Genomic DNA, 7869 nt, shown 5'->3' with positions numbered 1-7869 from the left:
TAGGCACTTTCCCAATGATCTGGGGCTTATGCACTTGGTGCTATCTTGATACCTCATGCCTCTGACATTACTCACCCTCTTTATTTCTTCCTTCTCTTCTTGCAGATTGAATAAGGAAAAAAATACCCACTTTCACATGAAAGTCTGTCTATATCAGATTATATCTGGTTTATAGAAAGACATGGGGGAAAATAAAATTACCCCATTCTTTTCTCATGTGTACCACACTGACATCGTAGGAGTGATACTCAGCTCGTCACAGCTTTACTGTTTGTGGGATGACTGATTTCCCCAGGATTAGAGATCCAGCTCTTATTGACATAAGCATACAAGGAACTCTCCTGTCTCCTGAGATTCAGAAGTCCGAGGCATGGTAACCTAAGGGAAGTTTGATGCAGGGGCGCAGATGAATGTTCAAAACCTCTCTGTATCGTGTAGCTCTCCCTGCCCCAGGGAAGGCCCTCACTATGCAAAGGCACTTAAAGCATCCAAGCCAGTCCTGAAAGGGGACATATCCTATGTTATAATGATCTGATATTTGGTTACATAATTCTTGTATATTCTTGTGTTTGGTTAAGGATATTGCTTGGGATATAATGTGATTCTAACAAAGAATGCCAAATTTAGTTGTTTCCTTATCTGGTGTTTCTTTACTACCTGTTCTGCCTTCTACCTGAAAAGTACAGGAGTGTGGTACACCAAGTCTCTGGTCTCTCCTGGCAAATATTACCCTGAATAATATAGGTAATAAAGTTCAAATTTTCACATAGTACAAAGCCTATAATTAAATTAAACAAGGCAATGGTGACAATCAATGGAGTAAGGTGGGGTGGAAGAAGGACTCCCTTGGGATGATGGAAGAGGCTGCTTAAAAAAATATTTAAGCTTAGATCTAAATGATAAGAAGAAACCATCTGCATGGAGATAGGAAACATCACATCCCAGGGGAAAGTGGCATGAAGGCCCTATGGCAAGAGCAGGATTAGCGGGTTGAAAACTGAAGAGCAAGGTAGACAATGGCCAACTAGTGGAGCAAATGTATTGAGAGAAACCACTTGGATTTCTGTTCTGGTAGGAAATGAGGAGTTACCAGGGAAAAAAGTGTACATGCGTAAATGATGCAATTGGACATTTATTTTTTTTTTATTCCTGGCAAAGTAGACATAACATCAAACTTGACATCTTAACCGGTAGACCATTTAGTACCTCTAAGTGTGTTTATTGGGTTCTGCAGCCAAACTCTAGAACTGTTTTATCTTGTAAAACAAAAGCCCACATCTGTTCTATAACTCACCGTTGCCCGGTCTCCCCACCTCTGGAAACCACCATTGTTCTTTCCTCCTGGAGTGACTGCTGTGCAAACTCACTGCTGGCTAGCAGATTCACACACCCTGTGAGCGACTTTGGCTCGTTGCCTTATTTCACTTAGCATGTCAACCGACTTAGTTACTTTGTAGCCATTCTGTGGCAAGGAAGAGGGGGTATTATTTCCTTGGAGAACATGTAACCTATTTTCCATCTGTTCTAGTTGTTTGTCTCCTTTTGGATAGGGTTATTTGGAAGTTCTTTATTTATTCTGGATAGTAACTCTTATGGAACTCATGATCTATAAATGTTTCTGCCTTCCTGTGGAATGCCTTTTCATTCCATTAGTTATGTTGATTGGTCCTTGAAGGGTTTTTATTGGATGTACTCTAATTGTTCTACCTCTTCTCTTTAGTTGATTAATCTCTTACTGTTATAACCAAGTTGATGAAACCAGTATCATGTATCTTTTTCCTGTTTTTCCTCCTTCCCTCCCCTCCCTCTCCCTCCTCTCTCCTCTCCCTCTCCTCTCCCTCTTCCCTCCCTCCTTCCTCTCCTCTCTCTCTCCCCTCCCCCCTCCCCCCTCCCTCTCCTCTCTCTCACTCTCCTTTTCCTCTCCCTCCCTCTCTCCCCCTCTCTCGTGTGTGTATGTTCCTCTGTCCCTCTCCATACTTGCTGAGACCGGATCTCACTAAATCCAAAGCTTGCTGACAGGGCAGACTAATTGCTCACCAAGCCCCCCGTTCCTCCTCTTTCCAGCTCCCCAGTACTAGGATTGTAGAGCACACCACCAAGCCTGGCTCATTCACATGGGTGCTGGAGAGCAGCTCCTCAGTCATGAGGCAAGCACTTTACCAACTAAACCATCTCCCGGGCCCTCCGCTGGTGCACTTTTGTACAAATGTTATAGTTTTAGCTTTCATGTTTATGTCATCTTGCATTTTTTTCACATTTTTAAAAGTCCACTTTGACTTCTCTTTGGAGATAGATTATAGAGAGGGAGACAAGTGAGGAAGGTTGCTTTGTGGTAAGAGGTGAGCTAATGGTGGCTTGGATCAGAAGAGCACCATGGAGGTGATTAAATTCAACTTAATATAAACCTTTGAGTTTATTTCCATAGCAATATCAACTGCCAAGTATTATGTGTCCGGCTGTAAATTACTGGTTGCTTGTCCTGCTTAGGATGTCCAAACACCTAACCAAAATATTTACCCTCTCAAGTTCCCCTACAGTTTTTGGAGGCCACATGGGAAGCACTGGCACAAGAAACATAAGCAGAAATCTAATAGAGATTTTGCAATTAATTTTTGCTTTCCTGATAAAAACCCCACCTTATCATTCCTCCTGAACAAGACATGAGACTGGAGACACAACATCCATTCCTGACACACAGCATGATACACAAAGCAAAGCAGAAAGTGAGCCAAGCCCAGGATGCTTGCCTGGACTCTTCACCAATACTACTTTATCTGGACCTTCTAAAATCCAAGGATAACACTGGTTCAGCCACCCATGCTGGAGTTGTGTGGTACGCATCTACACACAGTTCCCTCTAAAACACAGACAGGTGCAAAACACTTGGACATGTTGCTTCTTTGAATTTTCAAAACAGCTCTAAACTGTAGGGAATGGGTTTTCCCTCATTTTAAAGACGGTGACACTGAATATTAATAGGATACCTATGTCCCATGTGTGACACATTGTGTATAAAACAAAGAAAGGCTAAGCATTAAAATTAACATAAAATCCACACTTAATGAGTTCAAATAGCAAGATTTAATAATGGAAACAAAGGAATCTTCTTTTCCTGGCAAACTCCTACCAATCTGTAAACCCCAGCTGAAAAACCCACCCATCTCTCAGTAAAACCCCCTCTGATGTCTTGATGCAGCATCAGCTCCTTGGTTGCCTCTGCTGGAGAGATGGCTCAGTGGTTAAGAACACTGACCACTCTTCCAGAGGGCCTGAGTTCAATTCCCAGCATACACATGGTGGCTCACAAGCATCTGTGATGGGATCCAATGCCCTCTTCTGGTGTGTCTGAAGACAGCGACAGTGTACTCACATCTCTATAATAGCATTCTGCTTTCTTATAAATGATATCCTTATATGTCTTGCCTCTAAACTGTGGGTAATTTGAATAACCAGGTCTTCTTCTTTTAGAAATGACTGGTATAACAAGCGTGGCACATGCTTCTGCGTTGGCAAAGTCCTCATTAGGAGCATTAATAAAAATATCCTAAAGTTTATCTGTTTTTAGACTTAGAACCACCTCAAATAGTGATCTGCTATAAGTGGCTTTCAGTCTTAAACAATATATATACAAATAAAGGAAAGTACCAATGAGAAGGAATGAAAAAAATACCTAAAACTGCAATATTGTGCATTAGAAATGTCACTAGGTTTATTTGACAGAACAGCAGCCTGCAGAGCTTCCAGGAGGGCAAGCTCTGTCTGCTTTGGTTTGGGTTACATTGTTTAAAAAAATATATCTTTTTTTTAATGCCTGTTTTCATAAGGCCAGAGTTTTCAATACATTTCTGCTTCCTTTTCTTCTCTTCAAGATCTAGAAAAGTAAATATTTGAATACTCTGAGCTAAGACAGATATTGAAAGGTAGATCAGGGACCATCCAACTTTTAGGGACATCATCCACAATCTCATTATCCCCCCTGAGAATTCCAAGGCACACAGCAGAAGATGCAGGTTGGTCGGTATTACTGGTGAAGAAGAAGTGTTCCCCGGCACTTGACACTCGAGCCTCCTCCACCCACTCCAATCTACTGGAAGCACAGCTATGTCTACCTAGAGCCCGGGACCCCACTTCTAGACTGTGCCTCAGATACTTGGGAGCTGGAATTCCTTCATAGATTACCTCAATCCTATTTCTAGGGCCAAAGCAGCTCACTTGTGTTCACCCTTCTCTCAGCAGCTAGGTGATATCTTCAAGATAGCCATGAAGTAGTTCTTAGTGAGGTGTGGTCAGGCGAACATGCTTCCACATGAATGTGTCACCTGACCTGCTCTGAAGATGATTTCCTGGGGACATGAAGCACCAGGAGACACAGGACAGGCTGATGGTCTCTCCGAGCTGCCGTGTCCCACAGCTTCCCCTCAGATGTGCGCTAAAATCTCAATCCCCGCCTCCCAAGTTATTGTTGGACAGGTTTCCAAAAGGGAGATAGGACATATTTAACTTAATATTTGGTTGTTTCAGTCTTTAACTTTCAAACTGGGGCAGGCATAAGAAACTAGACTCCATTTATACCCTTGCCTCGGACACCATTAATGTTAAGTATGAGTCATGGTAATATTAAGTAAATGCACGATTGAGGAAAAAAGAAGATAAAAATTTATAAAAGACTGTTAAATTAAAAGATTTTACTCTCCAAAACCACATAAACATGTACTCCGGGAATGAGACAAGATCTCAGAGCCTGCCCAAGAGTCATGACACAAAATAAATGTTTACTAAACTCTTGTCGATGAATTAATGGAGAACAAACACGCTCACTGCTGCTCACGTCCATAAATAGCACTGTGTATATGACATAACTTGAGAGATATGGGGCAGCAGCTCAGCATGGCCAACCACACTCCCAACGCCATCCTGCAGGGTCTGCCTACAGACTTGTGTTCACCCCAGGCCACACTGGTTCTCTGCATCCCTCCCTGTTTTTCATTTGCCCCTTTTTTCTTCTTCCCCCTAACCTAATAGCTGCCAACACCAGGCACTCCTTCCCCTTAGCAAGCCCCAATTCCTGTGGTAATCACCACTTCACCTCGCCCCCGCATCATGATGGTGCCGTGGATCCTTCTCTGCTATGCAGGAATGGTCCTGTTTGCCTGCTCACAGCACCTTACACAGGGATTCGCACCCAGCTGGCACCGGGTGGGGACAGGGGGAGGTTGACTATCCATTGTCTGGATTTTGGATTGGATGCAGTAGAACTATTTCCAGGCAGGTTCTGGTCCCTGCATTCATGTGTGAGTGCTCTATGCTAACGGCATAGGTTCTGGCATCAGGCTGCCTGGATTTTTGTCCTTGTTCTGCTATTTCCTATGTATGTGACTCAGGCAAGTCAGTCTGTTTCTTTCTGACACCAAAAACAACACATTTTTTAAAACCAAAAGCCGTGATACATTGATAGAGAATAAAGTCAGTATCATGAGCCAAAATAGCATTGTTGTTTTTAAAAACACGATAGCATAGCTACGGGCAAATGATCAGAATGCACGGTAGCTGGTAAGGATTTACTTCCAAGATATTTTTCTGCAAGATTTTCTTCAAGGACGTATTTACTAATAAACAACAAAGTATTTTATTACCTGTAAGATTAGAGGGCAACACTATAGATTGTCAAAATTGATGACATTTGGGTAAATTCATCCATGAGGAAACAGTACAGGATTCCGTCTCTGGAAGATGTGCATTAAATTAATGCCAGAAGTGAATCTCTGTCTCCGTTTACTAGATACACAGTAAAGGAGCACAGTCACACTGTGTGTTTAGCATCTGGTTTTTGTGTGGTCAGTGCTGGCCTCACAAATAATCTAAAAAGGTGTGTGTTGTGTAAACCGGAAGACCTCAGTCAGCAAAGTGGAATTGCCTTTGAGTTACATAACTATTAAAAGGTTAATATTAAATATCTCTGAATTTCAAGATTATATTTATAATGTTCTAAACAAATGTACAAAGGAAACGTGAGAGACACCAATAATTATAAATTAAGTTATATATAATATATTTCATACTTTAAAATATGTATTTTCATATTTTATTTGATTTATTTATTATAATTTTAATTTATTATTATTTTAATTTATATTTAGTGTAAATATATTTATTTGTTGATAAAATGTATTTATTATATTTTATTTTATATATATATAAAATAAACAATATATATACAACCTTTTGTTGCATATGTTGTGTGTCCTGCTTTCCCAGGCATAAAACAAAGGTTCTATGAACATTCTTCCTTTTATTTAAAATAGATTTTTTTAATATAATATATCATGATTACTTTTTCCCCTCTCTCAACTCTTCCAAGTTCCTTCCCACCTCCCCTCTTATCTGAGTCTACTCCCTTTCTGTTCACATACTTAATTGCCAATGGACTACGATAGAAAGTGAGTTTCCAGTAAATAGTATTTGAAAATGCCATGCTCTATAAAATGACCTTGGGACTGCCTGTCTTCTACACACTTCTTTGTACAGTGAACACATACAGTGTAGTGCAGTCAGTCAACAAATGCTTCCTAAACACACCCCCGAGGACTGGCTCATTACAGGGGATCCTTGCTCATTACCAAGTACCCCCGTTTACAACTTGTGTACGTTCACCGCCATGTAGCACGTTTCAACGTGGCTCAAGATGAAGTGTCTGTGTGAAGGGCAGGTGAGAAGTTAAACTGACTGGGAAACCACGCTGTTCAAGCACGCTTGCCGTTGTTGACAGAATCCCTTTGGAAAGTTGGAACTGAAAAGCACTTCCTTGCTTCCCCCTCTCTGTCCTGTACACACACTGATAAGTTTCTTTACAGCAGAGAGAGTTTGGAAGGATATGAGCTGGCACGGAATTTTCATTCAAGCAAAATAAGGGTACATTTGTTTTGAGAAGAAATGTCATGTATGAGTTACATAGACTAGTAACTTTTAAGCAGGATGCCCTGCCTTGATGATGACCTTTAGGTATATTTCTCCAAACTTTTATCATTGTTTAGAAATTAGTTTTCAAGTTTAACTTCCATCATAATTGCATTTATGTATTATTAAAATCTTCTCTAACTTAGAGTGTCTAAAGTCACTGATCTTTAAGAGTCTGCCTTTATGATTAATAATATATATAATGTATGCATGTATATATGTATGTAAATATGTGTCTATATATATGCATATATACACAGCATAACATATATGTGCATATATGTTGGTAAAGATAAAGAATAGAAACCATATTCAAGAGAATGTAAAAATTAATGAATGACTTTAATTTGGGAAATGTCGAGTCATTGGTGGTGTCTCATGTGGCTTTAGCAAAGAGTCTCACATAGCGTGAGCCCTGAAGAAATGTTGATTGAATCACATCTGTGAAATTCATGGGCGAAGTAACTGTGTAGATGCTATAAAAATGGCTGAAATACATGAAGCACTTGTGATGTGCCTGTAGCAGAGCTGAACACATTGCACATTTAACCCTCGCAGGACTGCAGAGGTCAACAAACATTACACACATGAAAAGCAGAGAGGCTTTACCTCTTCAGGGTCTCATAGCTGGTAAGTACAGGAATGAGATGCAGGTCTTGAAGTGGGAAATAACACTCAGTATTGGATCCAGTTCCAACGATCTTCGGGAAAATTCCTTGGGCTCCTATCTTTTTATTAGAGCCTTCTCTCCCTACCCACCATGGCCTGATGAGAATGGTTTTCTCAGTTATTTTTAGAGATTTGAGAAACTGAATGTGTATTTTAGAGAGGGAGGCAGGGAATGACTCTGGGAGTTACATATGCCTGCCTACAGGAGCCCTGTTTCTGGGAGTAGAGGTCAGAGGAGGTGAGGGC

The sequence above is a fragment of the Rattus rattus genome, chromosome 14, assembly GCF_011064425.1.
Source record: "Rattus rattus isolate New Zealand chromosome 14, Rrattus_CSIRO_v1, whole genome shotgun sequence".
Classification (NCBI taxonomy): domain Eukaryota; kingdom Metazoa; phylum Chordata; class Mammalia; order Rodentia; family Muridae; genus Rattus; species Rattus rattus.
This window is presented reverse-complemented; position numbering follows the sequence as displayed.